The 24,086-nt window shown below is 44.8% G+C and overlaps 2 non-coding genes across 2 annotated transcripts; both read right to left on the bottom strand.

Annotated features, from left to right (window-relative positions):
- Positions 1-16,023: 16,023 nt before the first annotated feature.
- Trnat-ggu (transfer RNA threonine (anticodon GGU)) lies at positions 16,024-16,096 on the bottom strand. The gene has a single exon. It is a non-coding gene; the product is annotated as a tRNA-Thr (tRNA).
- A 391-nt stretch (positions 16,097-16,487) lies between these two features.
- On the bottom strand, positions 16,488-16,560 carry Trnat-ggu (transfer RNA threonine (anticodon GGU)). The gene has a single exon. It is a non-coding gene; the product is annotated as a tRNA-Thr (tRNA).
- Between the last annotated feature and the right edge of the window lie 7,526 nt (positions 16,561-24,086).

The raw sequence follows: 24,086 nt of genomic DNA, 5'->3' as shown, positions 1-24,086 counted from the left end.
AAAAACAGCTTGGAATCGGTTTCCTCTTACCTCAGTATAGTGTGTTCATGTGGAATTTGGAAAATATAAAAGCCGCTTCTTGATAATTTCGCATCTCGTTCATACTACTTCCCTATATTTTACTGATAACTGTCACCTTTGTGCTTTTTCTGAGCAGTGCAATGAACAATGCCAGGATCGCTTCAGTTGTTTATCCTCATCTTTATCTTAAGCCTGGTCATGTCAACTGCAGGATGAAGGCCTCTCCCAAAGATCTGTAGTCACGCCTATCGAGTGCCTCAAGGCCGATACTGTGATTGTATAATCATTATTGCAATACATACAAATTCACTCATTACAAACTCAAAGAGGAAAGAATTGCTCGACTGAAGCCCACCTGAATATAAATAGGGGGCTATTGGAAATCCAACACAGCTGTTGATACTTTCGCACAGACAAATCAGCCTAGTTCTTCTAACTTAATTTACCTGTGCACATCATTGCAAGACACTTTATAATTGTATAAAACAAGGTTCTCACCTATTGTGACCAACCTGAAACGCAGTTGGCGACAACTAATGAGGGGTTCATTTAGGCCATCATTGTAGGGCACGCCAGCTGACCTCGACTGCAAGGTGTAACAGTCAGTGTCCTGCAAGACGGATGTTACTAGCAAACGACAAAGTCTTATGTGCCTTAACCCTCCTAAATCCTAAACGCGGCATTACGGTGTCCAGCAAGGAGTTTCGCACACTCCAAGTTAGAATATGAGAACCCCTAAAATATCCTAATAACCTGGATGCAAGCATATCCTAAGTGACTATCACAGCGTGGTGACCATGCCATCAAACTACTTTCTAAATGAACCATTCTGTCTTCGGATATCCATGTTGTTCATTTTGACCGGTGTATGTATTCAGGTAAAGCTGCCAGATGAGCTCCCTCATTTGTACTACGGCACTATATAGCTTCCACTATCCTGTGACAAAGCACAGGCATAAATGGCAAACACGTTGCCTTAGCAATTATGCTAAAGGAGGCTGGCACGCCATGCGATAAATAGTGAACAAAATACATGCAAACCATCTCTTCTTTCTGAAGTCTTTTTAGCAGATTGAGATAAAACAAAGTCCGTTCTCGTTGACGCGCAGTGCTCGAACGCCACATGATGTTTCAGCGAATGTTTTAAAGTGGTACCGGCAAAATCATAGCAACAACGTTTTCCTATAAACCTACATCCAATTAGGCCTCATTATTGGCCGTAATGCCTGAAGGAAGCATAGGACAATTTTGTAGTCACGCTCACATAGATAAAACCCGTTAAAACGACCTTCCAAAGTAAAGACACATTGCTATTGTCCGCAACAACTGAAATATGACAAAAAAGCAGGGGTACATAGCCAGTGCTCAAAATTACTGCGACAAGAATGAGGATATTCTATTTCGAAAAAGCTTCCATTGCTTGAGAGAGAGAGAGAGAAACAACTTTATTGAATAGTCTCCTGCAGAGAGAGCAAGCAAGGGCTCCGCGGAGCCAGCCTACTCTCCGACGCGGCCGCTCACGCCTTCAAGGCATTGCCCTACCGGCGTCCGCCGGTTCGGCCCGCGGCGGGTCTCCGAAGTCCCCTCGGACCCCCCGCTCTCGCCTCCCCACGCTTCTGGAAAATGCAACTGTGCTACACCACTGGCCGCGGTTTTTTCGGTGATGGTAATCAATGCTTGCAGTGCTTGAACGCTCATGATGCGCGGCAAGCGTTTTTTATGCCTCTCCAGCAGACGCGCGATGCGAATGTTGTTTCGAAGTGGTAGCGATTTCGAGTTGAATGCACGTTTTTGGAGTTACTGATACTCTAGCACAACCATTTATACTTTTTATCGAATGACCGCGATGCTCCAAAATGCACTGCTACTGCCGGGCGTGCGACTGTGACGTCATTTTGAGCCATCGTACCCTCAATAAGAATGCAGAGAGATTTGTTTGTATCAGTGCCATGGACCGAGTGATGAATTTGAAAAATGCGAGTCCGTGCATTGTACGGAGGACTGCTAGTGCCTTGGCTAAAAGCTACTTCAACACAGATTGAAGGCGGGCCAGATGGTACATATGTGAGTTTTAAAACAGCGCTGGAAACAGGACTACAGAAAGGGCACATAGACAGGGCGCTGACTAACAACTGAGTTTATTGTCACTGAACGGGCAATAAATACGAAAAGAAAGAGACACGTGAAGAAAAAAATAGTAACTAAAGAATACAAAAACAATCAGTTCCAAAAAGTACTGTAATCTTCATTACTAACACAATCACAGAAACTAGCACGCCTTGTACCAAAGCCCTACTTATTTACAGTATCACCAAAAAGGTGAATTACTTTCCCCGTGAGAGCAACAGAAGGAGCGCTGACGCAATCATGTGTCCGGGTATGCATTTCCCAAGCTTCCCTAATCACTCGTCGCATTCGGTCCCGGTATAGCGCCAGCACGTGGCTTTTCTCAAACAGAGGCGAACAGCCTGGGCAATTGGCAACGTGTACATCAAGTGTGCTACCTGTGGCGTTTCTTAAGTCGCTCGCGTGCTCCCGAAGACGATCGTTGAGGCATCGCCCCGTTTGTCCCACGTATGACCACTCACAAGAAAAAGGTATCTCGTAGATAACCTCCCCCTGGCATTGGACGTAGGGCTTCGCATGTTTCTTCGCGCATTTTTTCGTCGCTGGTCCCTCATTGTTTAATTTGCGGTAAAGGCTACTTAATTTGTCAGGAGCAGAAAACACGAGATCAACACCCGACCGCCCTTCTATTTTCTTAAGCCTGTCGCTCACCCCGTGGATGTAAGGGATCACGGCTATCTTCTTTTTCTCTCTGGATGGAGGCTCCGGTTCTTTGTGTGATTTTCTCACTCCTTTCAAGATTTTGCAGCCCACGCCACAAAGCAGCGAATCAGGAAAGCCAGCCCTCCGCAGCCGGCTTGTTTGGGCGTCAAGGATGTTGTGAATTCCGATCGATGTCCCGATCGGATTGCCGATCCATGCCGGAATTCGATTGGATTTCCGATCGAATTCCAATCTGGATTGTCGATCGATGACCATTTTTCGGGTTAGGAAGGCACAGGACGTTTCAACGTTCCTAGAAATAGAGCAACCAAAAGCGTTGATCGCCTTTTCAGTTAATGTAAAGGATCTATACTACTTTCTGCCGCACCCCGTCCATTTGTCAAGCTGTTGAAGATGGCATAGACTGCGTAGGTGCCATTCGATTCCAAAATGAATGCGGCATTAGTGTGGGCAGCTTCACTTGAGTTGCTTTCTTTTTACCTGAACTCCACATTCGTAGAATTCGAGGACCACCTCTACATTCAGAAAAAGGGTGTCTGCATCGGCTCTGTTATTGATCCTATACTGAGTGACCTTGTGCTCGCCCGCCATAGCAGGGCTTTGGATGCGGTTTTGAAGGACAGCGCGGTGCTAAAAGTGTTTCGCTTCTTCGAGGACTCCCTCGTCCTGTACAAGGTGTATGCGAAAGAACAGGCGAGCGATGTTGATGGCATTATGAGATTGTTTGCCCATAACCTTAGCGAATTCGTGCTAACATAGGAGGTGTCTATTGATGACGAACTACAGTTTTTAGATATGACGTTGGTCCTGAATGCCAAGCACGTGTGTTGGAGCTATGCACCGCGAAGTCAAAATGGTTTCAGGCCATTCACGTCGTCGCACTCGAAGCTTGTAAAGCTAGGAGTAGCTACTTCAGCATTACAAAACTCGCTGTCAAGGTCCTGTCGTCATCGAATCCAGAGCAGCCTTGACGCCCAAATAGGCTATCTGCGGAGGGCTGGCTTTCCTGATTCGCTGCTTTGCGGCGTCGGCTACAAAATCTTGAAAGGAGTGAGAAAACCACACACGGAACCGGAGCCTCCATCCAGAGAGATAAAGAAGATAGCCGTGACCCCTTACATCGACGGGGTGACCCACAGGCTTAAGAAAATAGTAGGGCGATCGGCTGTTGATCTCGTGTTTTCTGCTTCTGAGAAATAAAGTAGCCTTTGCCGAAAATAAACAGTGAGAGACCAGTGACAAAAAAATTCCGGAAAACACATGCGAAGCCCTACGTCCAATTCCAGGGGGAAGTTATCTACGAGATACCATTGTCTTGTAAGCGGTCATACGTGGGACAAATGGGGCGATGCCTCATTTATCGTCTTCGGAAACACGCGTGCGACGTAAGAAACGCTACAGGTAGTACACTCGCTGTACACGTTGCCAATTGCCCAGGCTATTCGCCTCTGTTTGAGAAAAGCCACGTGCGGGCACTATACCGGGATCGGATGCGCCGAGAGGTTAGAGAAGCCTGGGAAATACCCGGACACATGATTGCGTCAGCGCTGCTTCTCTTGCTCTCACGGGGAAAGAAATTCACTTTTTCGGAGATACTGTAGATAATAAGGGCTTTGGTACAAGGCGTGCTAGTTTCTGCGATTGTGTTACTAATGAAGATTACTGAATTTTTTGGAGCTGATTGTTTTTTTTATTCTTTAGTTCCTATTTCTTTCTTCACGTGCCTCTTTCTGTTCGTATTTATTGCCCGTTCAGTGACAATAAACTCAGTTGTTAGTCAGCGCCCTTTCTGTGTGCCTTTTCTGTGGTCCTGTTTCCAGCGCTATTTTATAACTCAAACCTACTTAAACATACGACCCAGAAAGGTCCAAAAAATGATGTGAAGAAATATACATATAATTTCGCAATTTCTTGAACAGAGCTACGTGCACAAAAAAAAAAAGTAATCGAAACTGCGGCGAACTTATCCTGTAACGGCGTATCGGTGTTCCATTGGTCGACCGCGCACATTGACGATCGGTTGTGAGCAAGAAAGCGTTTAACAAACTTAGCACTATGATCCCATTTCGTTCAACAAAAGCCTACAAATGGCGCAAGCACTCGGGCCCTTAGATCTACCGACGCGCATTCAGTGCGAATAATCCGAGGATTGCCCAAAGCCATAACGATACATGGAAAAATCAAATGGCGGACTTCCCCTCGCGGAGTCCATGGTGAGTCCGGTACTGTAAATTGCAAAGCCTCACTGTTGCTGTTCCCACATGCAATACCCGCGGTAGAAAGGCGCTCTGAAAGATTTATGTAAAGCTCCCGATGAGTCGCTGCAAAAAAACATTAGTGCTAACCGGCAACGCAAAAAATCCTCTAATACGGAACGAACCGACCTGCCCTGTTCAATAAACAAATCAAGTCCACAAAGTTGAGTCGTCACTTACCTTAAATCACCTGTGCTATCTCTTCGTCTAAACGATAATCCATAGTCTTTAGAGGAACTAAGACAAAGCCAGTCGACATGCGTCTGCGGCTCCAGCAGCTCCGTGCTCGCAGGCCGGCAGGTGGTGGATGCGATGGCGATCGTACAGGAGATCGTGGTTTAGGTTTCAGCTCTGCCTCTGTTTTGCATGGAAGTTCGTACATCTCGACACAAACTGAACAAAATGCGTCGAATGAAATTGTGGCCTGAACATAGACGCACAAAGCATTGTATATAGAAAGATCAGGTGCCCTCCCCAGCTGAAAGTTGCACATTTGTGCTGTCCTGCTCATGCGAAAAGTGTGGAAATCAACCTACCACATCACTTTGGGAAATAACTTGTGGTTTAAAAAACGAAATCTGTCATGTTTCCTGTATAAATATACGGTCGTAGCAAAAATACAAATGGCTGATCGTGGGAACCACCAACCTTTGCTACAAAAAGCAAGTGCATTACACTGCACAACCACCGCGACCCCAAACGCGCTGGAAACAGGCGGCATTGATCCCGTTTATCAGATGGGATTCTCAAGAAATAAACACCCATTGTCAGTTATGTTTACTTTTTCTTGCATGTCACTTATTGTTGCAGCCATACCGCTTGTATTTCACGTACCGATTTGCATAAACGCGCCCCACCTTAAGCCAAGCAGCTAGCCGTCTCAACTTCAAACAGATATCACCAATCCCTGTCCTCCCCAACGAAAGCAAGCCAACGTAGCTCCGAATGAAATGGTTTGCGCCCCAGGAATCAAAATTGTGCTGTGTAATAATACTGTGGTTTGATCTGTCTCAAGGCAGCTGATTACCTCTAAGGCGGATCAGTGATGCGCGACGCTCGTGTCTGCCGCATACAATATAAACCACGCCACGGATGGTTCCATCTGTAGGCTCAGCCGGCTTTAATTAAAAACACTGCGAAAATGAACCCGCTTTGACCCACTCACCGCGAAAAAGGCTGCTCATGTTTTCAACGTAAGCCCCAGCACTGCTCCCCTCACACAAAAAGTGCCAAATAAAGGGCATACTGTTCGGCCCAATCACTCCGATTTCTGCCTTAAAAACAATAAACACTATTCAAGGTAGCTTTTCTAGAATATGCCAAGTTTTTGGTAATACCTTTTCAAAAAACACTTATTGAAGTTTTCTCAAAACGTTCAATTCCACCGCTATGCTTCTGTTATTACAACCGCTTAGCTATCAAAAGAATTTTGGCTTGCTGCCATCATTCATTTGAAAAATACCTTTTTATCATCACTTCAGCAGTCAAGCTTCCCATCACGCCAACATCCGCCGTCATGGCGCAGTGTGCATGCCGGCACCTTGCAGGGTCGCTTTCAGTAGCCTCCATTACAGTATATTACGGACAGCAAGTTTTCATGTGACCATCAATCTCGCCAGCAATGACTCTTAATGGTTTGTTGATAGAATTTGCCACAGCGGTGTCTTTAGCTCTTCTGTAGACGGTTGTACGGCTGTGTTTAGCTCTTCGTATCGACATGTCTATGGGTATCTATAACTTTTATTATTGTTTAGCTCTGGACGGTTTTACGGCTGTCTATTTCCCTTCTTATCGACACCCCTATGGTTGTCTTTAGCACCTTCAATGATCCTATCAGTGTCTCTCAATGGCAATTTATAACTTTGCGTATGGATGGCGGAAGAAATTGTACGGCATGCCATTTAGTGTTCTTTAAACCGCAGGCCATAGCCATGCCCATGTAATTTTACGGCGCATTTTTAGAACGTCTACTGTGGAACTTTTTCTGTTGTATGCCCAGCAGCATTCGGTAATTAATGCTCCGTGAACACTTCAGCAACCAGGGGAGAAGGACAAGGTGGGCATTTGAAACTTTTTGCCCATTTTTATTCATAAAAGGCTTAAACACCGACATTCGAGTAAAGTAAAACCAAAGGGTTTGTTGATCCACTTCGTTACATATAGGGAAACTATCTACGCCACTTTTCCGGCCGTCTAGGGCTATTCACATAAGTCGATCAAAACGTAACAGCGGATTCCCACAGGTTGGCTCAGGCTAATGGCATTCGCTGGACTGCCAGGCTATGCGGCACACTCTCCGCGGACGCCCGCCGTGGCTCAAATACATACTGGTGCTGGGTAGTCCGCACAACAAAGAATGCTCAGAAGTTTTATAGTAAATTCAATAGTTAACGCACAAAGCCGCTCGTACGGCCGTTAAAACCGGAATGCGCTCTTAATAAAAAACTGAAGACGTACCGCTGAGTTAGACGTACCGCTGAGTCCCTATCGTTGCTGCGCTCACGAATACTAACACAGCGCGGGATGTCCGCCCCCTTGCCGTCAAAGAAAGCCAAAACCCGACTGTCAAAAAACAACAAAAAATAGAAAAGGAAACAAAATTTGCCCTCGGCCTTTGTATCATTTGGCCGAGTGCACTTTCAGAACTTGTTTTGGCTGGACATGGGTCGCTTTTGTCCTGTTCCTGTGCCCTACTTTGTGATATGGGCTGCACGCGAGAAACAATGCAAGTGGTGGCAACAGCCACCACATACCTGAACACGTTCGCAGGTAGTGTGAGCCACAAAAGTTGTTCCCAATCTGCTTAGATGCTGAGAGAGCCATTTTCTGGGAAGCCCGGTTTTGTACCTGCCCCCAGCAGCGATGTGCCACAAATGATAACTCCGTATTTATACGTCCCTAGCTCAACCTTTATTTGCGAGCTGTGGCAACGTGCATAATGAAAACTTGAAACCTGAATCTGCGTTAATAAGTAGCTTCCTTTATTTTTACTTGTGCAGTTATAGTTGAAATAATCAGTATCTAACGTTATTAACAAATACTTTGATATAACCTGCTGATCAACATCATCATCGTCATCCTATGTGTAGCATACGCGTAGGTAAATGATCCGCTTATGTATTTCGCTTCGTAATTCGTTTTGAAACCAGGCGAATGAGGTTCAATGATAGCTCAATTTATTGCTTGATGGACGAACACTTTGTTATAAGCCGCTTCACGCTTGAAGCATTATGTCACTATGTAGTTAGCTAAGGACGATTTTATGATGCGGGTCTGTAGATTGAGCGCTAAACACTTTTCTGAAGCCGGGTAAATTTTGCTGAACTGTACCTCGTCTAGTGGCTCACGGTCATTATTGCTCTCTAGCCAGCAGCAGAAGCATATGGCTCTCTCCTTAGCTTTAGGGCAAGTTCTCTCGCATAGCTGGCGAAATGCAGGTGAATGGTTTCTAGTCGCGGGACATAGAGCTATACACCAGACTAAAGCCAGCCAAAGATCTTCTATGGCTCTATCTGTTTAGGTTTAGAACAAAACATTTCCAGTGACTGGTAAAATACCGATGAATGGTTTCGAATCTGTAGACTTGGAGACTTAAAGCTATACAACGGGCTATAGCCAGCAAAGAGATTTTAGGGCTGCCTTTTTTTAGATTTAGGGTACATGCTTTCCCATAGGTTGCAACAGATAGCTGAATGGCTTCGATTCCGTACACCTAATGCTGAACAATGGTCTATAGCCAGCCAAAATAACCGTGACGTGTCGTTTATATAAATAAAGCCGTACGATTTACTCCATTTCGCTACAGTAATCTAAATACCTGCCACTCTATAGCCTAAATACAGCAGTATGATTTATAATCATCTTAAGAGAATTTTATGGCTTAGAGTCTTTAGCGCTGGATACATAGATCCTTTGTTAATTGGATGTAGCCTTTTTATGGCCTTTTATGGGTGGCAATAGTGACCCATACGCGCCGATAGCGAAACCTAAATGTCTCCACAGGCGCCCATAAGTCATTTTTGTGCAGGTACGTATGTATGTATGTATGTATGTATGTATGTATGTATGTATGTATGTATGTATGTACGTACGTACGTACGTACGTACGTATGTATGTATGTATGTATGTATGCATGTATGTATGTATGTATGTATCTATGTATGTATGTATGTATGTATCTATGTATGTATGTATGTATGTATGTACAAGAAAAGAAAACTTTGAACAAGGTAAAAGCACGATTGTTGCCAACGTTTCAGCAAAGAGACTTGCTTTCGTAAGGGCAACCTCTCGCCTGGCTGGCACGCTTTATATAGGGGTAGGTCCCCAGGTGAGAGGGGAGAACGAAAGAAGGAAGTGAAATTGAGAAAGCGGATTCGTTTTGGAGTATGTCGGGGGAGATATTGAGGGGCAAAGAAGGTTGTATAGTTTGAGCCGCGAAGTAGGTCACAGGGCGAAACGAGTCAACCTATGAGCCTACGTCTTAATGGTCACCGGGCAGATACTCTTAGCAAATCCTCCATAGCTGTAGCGCAGCATTGAAACCAACCAGGCCACAATTTTGATGACCTTAAGTTGTGTATACTTCAGTCAAATTTCAGGTCTCCTAGGGACAGGAAATACCAAGAATCCTATTTAATTCACAAATTAAACTCCATGAAACCTACTGGAATTAATGCGTCTAGGGGCAACTTGGAATCCTTGCGATATTCACCGGGAATACAGAAATAGGCACTGTCTTGCATATACCTTCTCCAAAGACTATTACCCCTCCCTCTGGTCTTTACCTGGTCGCCTAATTTCTTTTTTTTTCATTCCTTAACTTCAAGCTTAATACTCGCCCGCATCACTCCAACCTTTGCTTTTGGAATTCCATTTTATTTATTTTATTTCTCTCCTTTTTTACTCCGCGTGGTCTTGTGCTCCGTACGTCACTCTAACTTTATCTTTTCGTTTTTGAGTTTCAGGATAGGCCTGTTCCAGGAATGTTGCCGTGAGTGACACGTGCCATTTCAGTTGCCTGGTCATTGCTTTTTCCTTTGTGTGTGGGTTTGTGTGGTTTCCCTCCCTGTTTTTGTTCTTTTTTTCTGTTTTTTTTCTTTTTTCCTGGACCTAGTTATTCCCCCCCCCCTCTACTTTTTTCTTTTGACCTGAGGCTTGCAGATAGTTTCTGATAAGGACCCCACTCTCACCGCCTGGTCTGCTTCCGGCGGTTCTGAAAACCTTTCTGTATGCCCCGCAACGGGTCAACAAATACCTTCTCATCCTTTCTCTCCAAAAATTCACCAAATATGAACCCCCGGCTGACTTCCCTGTGACCTACTTCGCGGCTCAAACTATACAACCTTCTTTGCCCCTCATTATCTCCCCCGACATACTCCCAAACCAATCCGCTTTCTCAATTTCACTTCCTTCTTTCCTTCTCCCCTCTCACCTGGGGACCTACCCCTATATAAAGCGTGCCAGCCAGGCGAGAGATTGCCCTGACGAAAGCAAGTCTCTTTGCTGAAACGTTGGCAACGATCGGGCTTTTACCTTGTTCAAAGTTTTCTTTTCTTGTGTTATATACCATCTTCAAAAGTTCAACTGCTCCCTGCATGTATGTATGTATGTATGTATGTATGTATGTATGTATGTATGTATGTATGTATGTATGTATGTATGTATGTATGTATGTAGGTACGTATGTTTACGAAAGTCAGAAATGTCAGTATTCGTTGCAAGGTACAGTGCACTCATCATTCTGACTGTGTCCACAGTTCCTCGTCATGCTGTGAGCCGTTTAGACATATTTTTGCATTAACGGGTGGTTTTATTGACTTCGACGGTGAAGTTGCCGCTTCTTCTCTATTGTTCAGATGGCCGTGTTGCATGTTGTGCTCGTCGACGTATTTTTTCACTTTCCAAAGACTTCCTGGACGTAGAACGTGTTGTTTAACCAGAATTCACTCAACAAATTTAACACCTCGTGTGGCTGAAACTTGCAATACGGGTATGAGATTTGGAAAAGCTGTTATAAATGATTTTTATTCAAGTGCAGACGTTAGAGACGTCATTCGGTTTTTATAGATTTTTTTTGCATTCGCCATGTGTAAACGCATTTTACAACATAGAGTTTTTATTTCGATTAATATTTAATGGAGGGCAAGTAGATTATTTGAAGAGACATGGCTTATGGCAGTTATAAGTTCATTTAGACGGTCTTATTGAGAAAATAAGGAACTTTTTATGTGTTAATACAACGTAGTCCTATTTAGTGTCTATGGTGAAGAATAATAATTTTTTCTATAACTTGGAAATATTTTTACTGTTACAGATGAAAACGTATTCCTGTGTGAACTACGTGCAAGGCACCCAATCAATTCTTCTAATCCTAGCAAAGAATGCGAAGTGATGTTCAGCAAAGGCTGCCAAGAGAAAGCATATGGTCCCTCAGTGGTAGTTTACAACAGATCTTGCACTTAGGGTGCACTTCTCTGACGATCGGTGATTACGGCGGCAACTATTCGTGATTACCTTAGTATGATAAAGACGTAGAAGATACGTAAATACATGATGAGTAAGAAGAAAATAGACATAAAATAAAAAGTATCCTCAATTATGCACTTTTCAATTACTTGTGCAACGTTTGCTTCTGCTAGCAAATGGCATATTCGAAATTCGTGCCTGAGAACTCGCCACAAGAAACATGAGCCTACGTTCCCTGAAAAGGGACACAAGCTGAGGCAGCCAGTGATGTATGAATATTCTCTTGTGATGATTTTCTGGGTTAATATTTTTCAGGTAGTACACTTGGAATCATATCATCGCAAGAGAAAACTTACCGACTTTGTGGTGCATCATGTACATATCTGGATACGTTGTGCGTCGGAGCATCTTGTTCTGATGGGTCTAGAATCCTGATCACCGTTTATACATGCAGCACCATTTTCTGGTTCACTGTAACTACTTTTGTAGGCCTCTTGCAAAAAAAAGTGCTGAAATTTGGAGAACCGTTCATTAACCCGCAGCACTCTTGCACAGCTAACCTTTATTGCAATTTCTTTACAGAGCCTGTCCAGCACAACTCTTTCAGGCCTTCGCTTGAGCACAATTACCGCTGCCACGTTCCGTCGTCTAGCGGGTGTTTAAACTAATATTAAAGCAGGCACCACAAATCACCTCTACTGAAACCCCGATGCTGTTGTACCGCCCGTGATTCATGTCTCTTTTAATCTCGTATGCGCAAAATCTTGCCATTTCAGCTGAAAAGAGCCTCATTTATTCTTTCAAGGCAGCTATTCTCTGACTCAAGGTTCTGTCATGACACATTTGCGCTCTAAACGGCCCTGACACCTACAACGTGGAGTTTCGGCACATTTCCGCAATTCCCACTTTGTGTTGTGCTCTGATTGTCCACGAAGACCTAGCTGCCAGACGGCACCTTGCCCTTAATTGCCCAAATGCTAGCAGCATGTTTTTCGGCCTGATATTATAACCTACCAAAACCGCACTATTCATTGCCCGTGGCCAACACATAGGGCCGTAAGCGCTGCTCAACCACTCTTACCTGCATTATTTTTAGGGCAGACCTATCCAGCTTTCATTCATTTAGGCTAGGTCTTAAATCACGTTGCCTCCGATTTTGTGACATCGTGACTTCGCTTTGTGAATGATCACACATCGCAATCGCTGCATCTGCTTTGCGGCATTTGGCAATAGCCTTGCAGTGCGGTATTTAAGATAAACCGCATTTTTGTTGGAGACATTTTCGTGCCTTGAATATTTTCCCAACTGTCTCAAGAAGGCACAGTGGAACTTGCTGCTATTCGAGTCACAGTTAATTTATTTCCGCCACTAAGAAACCTCTCCTAGTTAATAAAAAAAAGGGTAAGCACACTGCACGATACACATTTGTAACCGCTTTATAATCTGTATTGCCATGTTACTATTTATCTCATTACCTAGGATTTCTGAGTTCCGCTAGATTAAATGTATAGTGCAAGTATCTGGTTTACGTATTATTTTTCTGTCCACCTTCTTACCTTGTTTAATTACATTGTGCTAGCAATGTGGAACACTTATTTTTCCTCTACATTTTGCTAAACCGAGTTCGTTGCTTTTTTAACAACGAACTCGGATTTTTTACTTTAGTGCTCCCTCAGCTGTGTTCCCAACTTTTAGTTACTTGGTTTTAGTTAGCATTTATTGGTCTTGTTGCTTTCTGTGCATTTCTTGTTTTGAATAATACTTCAAGGGTACCGTCACAGTCAGTTGACTGTGAGGCCCTTGCCTGTATACCAACATGAATGTATTTTAATAACGGTGGAAATAACAAAGAAATAAATACAAGCATTACGGAATACTTTACACATTATAAAAACACAAATGTGACACGAAGTTCACGGTACCTTACTAACAGCACTTTATTCCTTGTACACAATACACTTACCCACTATATATATATATATATATATATATATATATATATATATATATATACAATTAGCGAATCAGAATAGGAAATGAGGGACTCGTTGAAAATAAGAGAGAAATAAAGTTTGCCAGTCAAGAAAACCTCGGAAAGCAAAGGGGAGGATAATGTAGGTAATAGAAACAGATAAAGAATTTGGAAAGAAAGAAAGAGGAGAAAAAATGCCCGCCAGGTGGGATCCGAACCCACGACCTCCAGAATACCGGTCTGGTGCGATAACCACTACGCTACCGGAGGGGCTGTTTCCCCAGCACTTTCTCCGGTATTTATGTTAAGGTATTTTTCTTTCCTGCACTTGGCGGTGGTAGCCAGCGCCGCTCGAGCTACTCGAGGTGAAGGGGACCTTCTTTTTAACCCCCGGGCCGTGACTCGAGTGTCTACGACATGTCGAGAGTGGTCGACCACGCGTTGAACCCTCTTAAGCTACCTTTGGCACCAAGACTTCCAGAACAGAGGCCCTCGCTTAGCATGTAGCGAATCAGAAAATGGAAAATGAGGGGCTCAGTGAAATAAGACAGAAAATAAGGGTTGGCAGTCAAGAAAACCTCGGAAAGCAAAGAGGGGGTTGTGGTGGGTCATAGAAACAGATGAATAATTTTTTGAGTCAGAAAGAAAGTGGTGAAAAAATGGCCGCCTGGTGGGAGCCGAACCCACGACCTCCAGAATACCGGTCTGGTGCGATAACCACTACGCTACCGGGGGGGCTGTTTCCCCAGCACTTTCTCGGGTATTTATGTAAGGTATTTTTGTTTCCTGCTCTTGGGGGTGGTAGCCAGCGCCACTCGGCGACTCGGGGTGAAGGGGACCTTCTTTATAACCCCTGGGTTGGGATCCCACCCGGCGGGCATTTTTTCACCACATTCCTTCTGACTCAAAAAAATTCTTCATCTGTGTCTATGACCGACCACAACCTCCTCTTTGCTTTCCGAGGTTTTCTTGACTGCCAACCCTTATTTTCTGTCTTATTTCACTGATCCCCTCATTTCCATTTCCCATTTTCTGATTCACTATATATATATATATATATATATATATATATATATATATATATATATATATATATATATATATATATATATATATATATATGTATATATATATATATATATATATATATATATATATATATATATATATATATATATATATATATATATATATATATATATATATATATATGTATATATATATATATATATATATATATATATATATATATATATATATATATATATATATATATATATATATATATATATATATGTATATGTATATATATATATATATATATATATATATACTTGAGAAAATGGTAGACGCACGATTAAAAACAGAAACAGTGGTTTACTGACGTTTCGACTGCGGGACTAGTCTTCATCTTGAGTAACATACAACGTTGGAGCACGCACGCTTATATAGGTGCAGAGGGTGTGCTGCAGTGTACCCTTTTTTTAACAACATTGGCGGGTTTGGGGCGAGGGAACGGGGAAGGGAGGGCATTATACATGTGGCACTATACATGATGACAAACTCTTTTCTAAAAAGCCCCGCCATATTCAACTTCATCCATTAAAAAAAAAAAAAGAAAAAAAAAAGAGAGAACAGGGTAGGGAGCTGTTCAAATACACTTTTCATACGGATTACACGAATAAATGGATGGTGCAGGGAACGACTCGACACACGAAATGCAAAGTACACGAACAACAAATAAATACAGAACAGAAGCCGCCGGTGACGCATCCATTCCTGAAAACACCAATTATCTGACCAATTCCCCTGACATTCCCCACACCGCTGGTAATTGGTGTTTTCAGGAATGGATGCGTCACCGGCGGCTTCTGTTCTGTATTTATTTGTTGTTCGTGTACTTTGCATTTCGTGTGTCGAGTCGTTCCCTGCACCATCCATTTATTCGTGTAATCCGTATGAAAAGTGTATTTGAACAGCTCCCTACCCTGTTCTCTTTTTTTTTTTTTTAATGGATGAAGTTGAATATGGCGGGGCTTTTTAAAAAAGAGTTTGTCATCATGTATAGTGCCACATGTATAATGCGCTCCCTTCCCTGTTCCCTCGCCCCAAACCCGCCAATGTTGTTAAAAAAAGGGTACACTGCAGCACACCCTCTGCACCTATATAAGCGTGCGTGCTCCAACGTTGTATGTTACTCAAGATGAAGACTGGTCCCGCAGTCGAAACGTCAGTAAACCACTGTTTTTGTTTTTAATCGTGCGTCTACCATTTTCTCAAGTATTTTTTTCTGGCTCCTCGAGAAGTTTTCTTTTACTGCTTATATATATATATATATATATATATATATACATATATAGCGAATCAGAATAGGAAATAAGGGGCTCGTTTGAAAATAAGACAGAAATAAGAATTGGCAGTCAAGAAGACCTCGGAAAGCAAAGAGGAGGATGTAGTAGCTCAAGATGAAGAATTTGGAAACTAAGAAAGTGGAGAAAAAATGCGGAGAAAAAATGCCCGCCAGGTGGGATCCGAACCCACGACCTCCAGAATACCGGTCTGGTGCGTTAACCACTCCGCTACCGGCGGGGCTACTTTGGCCTCCACTTTCTGGGTATTTATGTTCAGGTGTTTTTGTTTCCTGCGCTTGGGGGTGGTAGCCAGCGCTACTCCGACTTCTCGGGGTGAAGGGGACCTTCTTTTTTACCCCCGGGCCGTGACTCGAGCGTCTACGACATGTCGAGAGTGGTCAACCAGCGTTGAACACTCTTAAGCTCCCTATGGCACCAAGACTGCCAGAACAGAGGCCCTCGCTATGCATGTAGCGAATCAGAATAGGAAATGAGGGGCTGGTTGAAAATAAGACAGAAATAAGAATTGGCAGTCAAGAATACCTCGGAAAGCAAAGAGGAGGATGTAGTAGCTCAAGATGAAGAATTTGGAAACTAAGAAAGTGGAGAAAAAATGCGGAGAAAAAATGCCCGCCAGGTGGGATCCGAACCCACGACCTCCAGAATACCGGTCTGGTGCGTTAACCACTCCGCTACCGGCGGGGCTACTTTGGCCTCCACTTTCTGGGTATTTATGTTCAGGTGTTTTTGTTTCCTGCGCTTGGGGGTGGTAGCCAGCGCTACTCCGACTTCTCGGGGTGAAGGGGACCTTCTTTTTTACCCCCGGGCCGTGACTCGAGCGTCTACGACATGTCGAGAGTGGTCAACCAGCGTTGAACACTCTTAAGCTCCCTATGGCACCAAGACTGCCAGAACAGAGGCCCTCGCTATGCATGTAGCGAATCAGAATAGGAAATGAGGGGCTGGTTGAAAATAAGACAGAAATAAGAATTGGCAGTCAAGAAGACCTCGGAAAGCAAAGAGGAGGATGTAGTAGCTCAAGATAAAGAATTTGGAAAATAAGAAAGTGGAGAAAAAATGCCCACCAGGTGGGATCCGAGCCCACGACCTCCAGAATACCGGTCTGGTGCGATAACCACTACGCTACCGGCGGGGCTACTTTAGCCACCACTTTCTGGGGTATTTATGTTCAGGTGTTTCCCTTCCCTTCCCTTCCCTTTCTCCTCGCCCTTTCCCTTTCATCCCTTCCCTTTCTCCTCATGTAAGAATAACGACATGTAAGAATAACGACATGTTATTCTTACTCTCCCCCCCTTTTACTCTCCCCGAGAGCTCTCATTGACGAGGGTGAGGAGAAAGGGAAGCCCTCGGAGGCAAAGTGTGTATAAGCGTTTTTCTGTCTATTCTAAAATAACCCCTGAAGAAGAAAGGTTCTCCTTTCGAAAGTGTTGGGAACAATAAAACCCTTGTTCAGTATTTTCCAAGTGTCTGCACCCAAGTTTTGACCGATTGCTACGGTAGTCCGGTGCGTCAGCATCAGCTTGCGGTGTTTCTCACCGCAAGCTGATGGTGCGAAATCTTGGAGCTTGGAATATAAAGCGTTCGCGCATGAAACATGAAACAACGAGTCTTCTTGACGTTCTCCTCCGACCCTCCGTACACAGCGCGCAAATAGCCTTATGGTTTGTAAGCCGATCTGGTAGGCATCTTGCGAAAATACGGCGACAACCTGTCGACCGTCTGTCCGTGTGCTGCAGCGGGGCAGGGGATCCAGCAAATGAAATCCAGTGCAGCAAAAAGACGGGTATGTTACTTACCCTAATACCTCGAGCTCCGCTATTGCGGCTACGGTAGTGGGCAGCTGGGATATACGATTATGCTAGATATTATATAAGACAATGCAGAACAGACAGCTCCCCAAAGGTGTTTGTTACTAACAGTTCTGCCTCCAATAGCGCCGTTTTCTGCGAGTGCTTTGATAGCTCTTAGCAGTGCGAAACCGTGCTTTGCCTCAATTCGAATGATCGGCCTTTTCCTCCAGTTGTTCCAAACTCGTTCGTAGTTGGTTACTGTGCTTCTGTGCACGTGGCCTTTGCGCCTGGGTACAAACATACCTGAGTACTCAAGCCTTAGTCGTCAGCTTGAAAGTTGGAGTATCGCCACTATTCAGGTAGGAAGGTGTCACCTCAAATTTTTTATCAGTTCCTCGTGCACATTGGTTCCGCGTTCATGGAAACAAACTGCCTCATCTTACTTCAATATATTGACAGGGCTCCCTTCACGATATGGTTCTGTCACTTTAAATGAGGGGGTCATAAATAATGACCTGTATTGAAGGGATTCGGTTGATGTAGTGCCAGGGCAATAAACAAGCGCAATCTAGGTTAACTTGGAAGCCATGGCGACTTTCCAAGGATGAATGCAGAAACCGTTAACGGTGTTCCGTGCCGCTGCCCTCTCGTCTCTTGCGTTGGTACAGTAGCATTAGTGCTCAATGCTGTAAATTCACTTGAAATCATTCAAGTAGGCATTCAGAATATGTGTGCATGTGAGCAAGCTCCGCGCAAAATGCCTGTGAGTTATTCACAGCAGACTAATTACGTGTGTATGACGGTACCCAAAGCAGATAGCAAGATAGCGCGCCACAGACTGTGCAACAAAACAGAAAAAGCAGACATCAACCTAATAGCTTCATCTTTCGTCGCGCAAGAACCAACCATAAAACATGCTATCATGCAAATACTGTAACAAGTACTGGGATCCCGCTACTTATTATGCAAAAAGGGCCTGTGTCCCACAGCCCTTTTTTTAAAAAGAAGGCTGTTTTAGTGGGACCGACGGCATTTTGTAAAAGAACTAATACATTCCCCCTCATACCGGTTGCTGGACCGAAAAGCTCTTATAAGGTATTACACACACGGCGCGTGCGTGAAACCGGGGGCCGCAAATTAGCCCTCTCTCTCTCTCTATCTGAAACTGGGGTTCTATTGTGGGAAAACGCTGACTTGAAAATCGTGAAAACAAACGGTTCTAAATAGGACAACACGTGCGTCGATCATAAAGAAAGAGTACAACAGTATGCCTTTATTTCATAAACCACGTAATTGTGTACATTTAGATCGATCGTTGTTGCGTTTAGTTGTGCGCGAAAAATCGTCGCATGGGTTTCTTCTCGCTGGCGGTTTGGGCATTTGAAGGTTTAACGATCGGTAGCCGGTCTTTCAGTGAAAGTTGGACGCATTTTTAGCTTTCATGCTTTTCTATACTTTTGTTAGGAAGGGACGGTAATCTTTTGCATTGGGTAGCTGTTCTGCACGACATATGTGAACAACCTACTACTACGTCCCAACTTCCGGGACAAGTGACACATTTTGCGTACTTTTGGCAGTTTTCAACCCATATGTCACAACGTCAGATTCATGTTGCTTTCCCGGATAACTCGATGCAGCACCTGGGGTAGTTTTTACGTTGAGTAATTTGAGGAATGGAATTAAACCTCCCCTTCCATTCCAGCTGTTCTAATGAGCTAACTTCTGCCATTCCGAAGAATTGAAATGATTGGAATCGTGACAAGTTTCAATTGCTCGGAATGGAATCGGAATGGAATGGGGATGCCCATTCCGCAACACTGTAGCTTAGTATACAAATTTGGTGCGTCGCGTGCGACATAAGTTGGAGGCCCATGACAATAGTAATAAATATGTAGAGGGACCCATTGAAGGACGTTGTGCGAGCAAAAACGGCCCTCCCGTAAGTATTCCGACCTGAAGCAGGCGTAAAGACACCCACACACGTGACTCGACGGCCCGTGACGCGGCCAGCAGCGCCCCCACGGCGCTGCCCTTTTGCACTGAACGACTCAGACAAGTGCGGCCATAGTTCGTCGCCCGTCATCAAAGTTGAAGTAATGGTGAAACAAACTTACACGTGCGAGAAAGAGGATAATTGTTTGCTGAATATATAGCAAGGGTTCGCAATCCCTAGTGCAAGCGGCGATCGTATGTATGCCTAGTTAAGTGTGACGTTCTCTACGTTGAGGGGAGACGAGTGGAGCTGGCTAATCAGAGGGCTTAAAAACCCGTGCCTCTGGTGTACCCTTGCCTTTTCGTCCGGAAATTAAGTCCTGTGCACACGCCATACCTGGACTCGCGCGTTGCTGTAGCCTCATTTCTCGGATAAGGGCGCCTGAAAGGAGTACGGGCACGATATTTTCAAGTTGTTTTTTTCATGCTATTGGTTCCTACCAGACCACTTTGTCTACCAGACCACCGGTGGCTCAATGGCTAAGGCGTTAGGGCCGCTGAGCACGAATTCGCGGGTTCGGTTCCCGGCCGGGGCGGACACTTTCCTGATGGAGGTGAAACGCAAAAACGGCCGTGTGTAAGAGATTTCGGCGCACGTTAAAGATCCCTAGGTGGTAAAAATTAATCCGGAGCCCTTCACTACAGCGCGCCTCATCGCCTGCGACGCGTCGCCGCGTTAAATCCTACAATCAAAACTGTATTTACATCGCGTTGGACCGAGATAGGAGTCACTGACAAAACGGGACGGGTAAAGCGTTCAAAGGGGCAAACATTACGTGTTCTTGTATGGAATCGATTACGCAGCTTACGCCAGTTTTGTCTAACGCGCAGTAAAGAACATCACACCCATTTACTTGTTTTGGTATGTTTAATTGGAGCCGTGTCCTATTTATTATTCTTGACGCCCCAGTACTTGCCAAAAAAAAACGCAAACGCATGGGATTAAGGTGAGTGTACTTCTTTAATGGTGATGTTGAAATGTCCGTCTCCGAGAGGGAACCACACCAACAGAGAGATTCATATTCAAAGTCTTTGCCTCTTTCCTCATACGCAGAAGTATCCAGCGCCGGACCACCGACTAGCCAAAGAAGACGCCACCACGCTACGAAGACTCCAAACACTTATCGTCACAACAACATACTGCACGCCATGTACCGAACACAATACACTGCCCACTGCAAATACTGCCCGCAGACAGGCCCCCTATACCACATCGTTTTGGAGTGCTCCCACACGGCGCAACTGACACCAAACCCCGATCCCTCCTTTCAGCAGTGGGCGGAGATGCTGACCAGCAAACGTTCGTGGAGAGAGCGAAGAAGGCCGGTAGACTCCAAGGGGTCCTGGACTGACGACTCCTCTCACCGGGCGGGTGCCCCTGCCACCAGCACCATGCTGTTCAATAAAAGTTTATTCTATCTCCTCCCTAGGCTACACTTTGGTGCACCTGTGGAAACCTGCGATCCCGACTAGGTAGGCGATTAGCAGATGATTCGCGTCAGGCGCTCCGAGACGGAGCCAGCGTTAGGCAATAGGGACCCAATAGGGTGGCAACTACAGCGCGGTCTCCTTGCGCTCCGGGAGATGGGGCCCCCGCTTCCGCGTGAGCACGGAGCTCGAGGGATACACCGGTGTGGAGAAGAGACTTTGGCTGACGAGTATTCAGGCCGCAGGGCTGCGCCGTGTGGGGACGTCACGGCGTATGGTGATGGAGCGAACCGGCTTTTCCCCTGGAGCCTTAAATAATCATAGTCCCCCGGCAGCCAAGGAGTCAAATGACTCCGGCCGCTCAAGCCACGCGGGACCCGTCGACGACTATAGAAGACGGCATTGCTAGGGCGGTTTTGGGAATGAACCTTCTTGGAGGTAGGTGTCGGTTGCCTCTGTGTTTTGCCTGCCTTCCACGCCGGCGCTCTGGACACGGCCGCCACCTGTGGAGTACATTCCGAGTCAGACCAGACACCACAACCACAGGGCTGGCATGATGAAAAGGGCTGTGACTTCGAAGGCCGAAAGATCTAATGGCCCTTTATAATGACATTTATTACAGGGAATTCCCTCTCGCGACAATTTTACGAAACGCGCATTTAGAAAATCATAAGACTGAATGCATCCTGCAGCAAAGGCTGATAGAAATTTTGTTTACTATTTAAATCTAATATGGGTAAGCTTGGGTATGGGTAAACAAACTGTGCATACAATCTAAACGCCGTAACCTTTATGTCTACTTATAAACGCTTTTAACTTTAGTATCAACGGTTACAAACCAATTCAATAGACGTTACAAGCCTTTTTACCTTGAGTAACGGTTACGGCCAAAGATCTTGTTGAACGTAGAGGTTACTTTGTGGCGCTACGGTTGTAGCCACTAATTTGTAACCTCTATACCAAACTTGTACCCTTTCCGCACCCGGTTCCGCAGAAGATTGACCACGTGATCAATCACGTGACCTCCGTCTCGTCGGGAATCCGCGGGTCGCCGCGCGTTGTGTGCTGCACGATTCTTGCCGCGGTCGACCTTGTTGGGTTCGTGCAGCGTATAGAACTACGAAGTCTCCTTCGTGCGGCGGTTCATTTCGCGCCGTCCATGAGGTGCCGTTAGGTAACCATGAGTGCTCATATTCATTAGATAGAGCAATACCAACAGCTGGCAAATTTGACAAGCTTGTATGATGGTTTAAGTGCGATGAAAGTGCGGACAACGATAAGAAGGCGTAGAGCGCCAAGCTTTTGTTGACAACACAATAACTGAGCTGTCAGCGCTTAATCGTTTGGCTGTTTCGTGGTCTGAGTACTCGTCAGGCCTTAACTGCTATTCATGTTTTCTCGTAGACTCTATAAATCTACATACACTTTTAAAAGTGTGTAATATTTCCCACCTCTTGTTCTAGGCCGTAAAGACATCCGTGACAAACAGAGACATGTGGGGTGTCCTGCGAGAGCGATGCAAGGAAGATTGCGTGTCCTTAGGGTACCTCGTTGACGCTGCAACGTTCCGTACCGATTCACCTCAACTGCGCTGTGGCTAGTGTGACCACCGGCCAACGGCAAATGGGAAATTAAGCGCATTGGGTATGTATTCTAATATTTTCACCCATTGGCATAACGGCAGCAACTATTTCAAGTTTTGTTACTTGCTACTCCTTTCGAAAAGCGGTCTTGGAATTACGATAGATGACACAGGATTAGAACCGCGCAGGCAAACAGGTGTGTGCGAAGACAAGCATTTACAACTGTCGAAAATGAGGTACGTCATATCGCGAACGAGGATACGATCACAAACTTTATTGGTTACTTCATTGGATGCAATAAATTTGTGCAAGGAAAATAACGGGTTTATGCTCATACGAGCACATGTGCACTTCGGTTGCCTGCCGCGCAAATGAAGATCATTTCTGAAACTGAACTTTGAACTTCTGAGATGAGTAGTGGTCCATTGTTCAGTTTTCGAAGGCTTCGGGCCCATTGCTTTATTACACGTATTGAATACTGGAGACTTGTTTAAACTGCAGAAACAAGCAAATCGGGGAGTTTGTTTATTAGGTTTACATACCTAAAATGTTCTGTATTTGCAACAAAATTTTCAAACGTGTTGGTTTTTATCCGCGCAGTAAACTTAGCGGTCGCAGTGCACCCGTAAAACAGCGAGCAGAATACATTGATACAATATTGATACAATACATTGATGCAATTGATACAACATTGACACAATATTTGAACTACCTGGGGGTGTGTGTGACAGCTCACGAAAACAATCCTGATCTTCCGCGGCTGTTGCTTGGTAAATTTTATTTTTAAAATAATTTGTGACGGCTAGTGCTGGGAGGTGAATAGGCTTTCACCGTTGGCGTCATACGATAACTATAACCGAAAAAGTAGCGACGCTGACTTAGACGTCTCGGGTTTTGTATGGCGCCGCAGCAATGTCATCACTTCGAGACAGAAGTTGTCTCCCTTTCCCTCCCTCCCTAGGTTTTTTGGTCCTTTTCTTTGTGGTGGTGTTAGACATTAGCTGTCGTGTCTCCCCAGCTTCTGCATAGCCCCTTTGGGTAAATAAGACGATACGCAGACACAGCGTTAGCACCTGAAACCTGGAGTTCTCTCCTACCTATCGAGATATGTTTATCTCTCCTTCTCCGTTTTTTGTTACATTTTTGGGCGCGGGTTAGATACTGGCTTGCTCCGTCGGTCGCGTGTTTTCTCATTGGGGAGCTATAGATCGCTGGCTCGCAAGTAAATGCGTAGACATCACTCAGATTTGGTCTTTGCCGTATTGATTTTATAAATTAGACCCATTACAAAAGCCCATTTGCTGTAATTGGAGCGGCGGCACGGATTCTTCCAACATTTTGGGGTTTGACTCAATAATGCTGTCAAGGCTATGAGGTGCGCGGTTCACTGGAGGACTGTGAATTCATTTAGGAA

Source organism: Haemaphysalis longicornis, unplaced genomic scaffold (assembly GCF_048455015.1).
Source record: "Haemaphysalis longicornis isolate Haplotype H1 unplaced genomic scaffold, Haemaphysalis longicornis Haplotype H1 scaffold_12, whole genome shotgun sequence".
Lineage (NCBI taxonomy): Eukaryota > Metazoa > Arthropoda > Arachnida > Ixodida > Ixodidae > Haemaphysalis > Haemaphysalis longicornis.
Note: the sequence above shows the minus strand (reverse complement) of the source record. Positions and strands in the feature narration are given on the sequence as shown.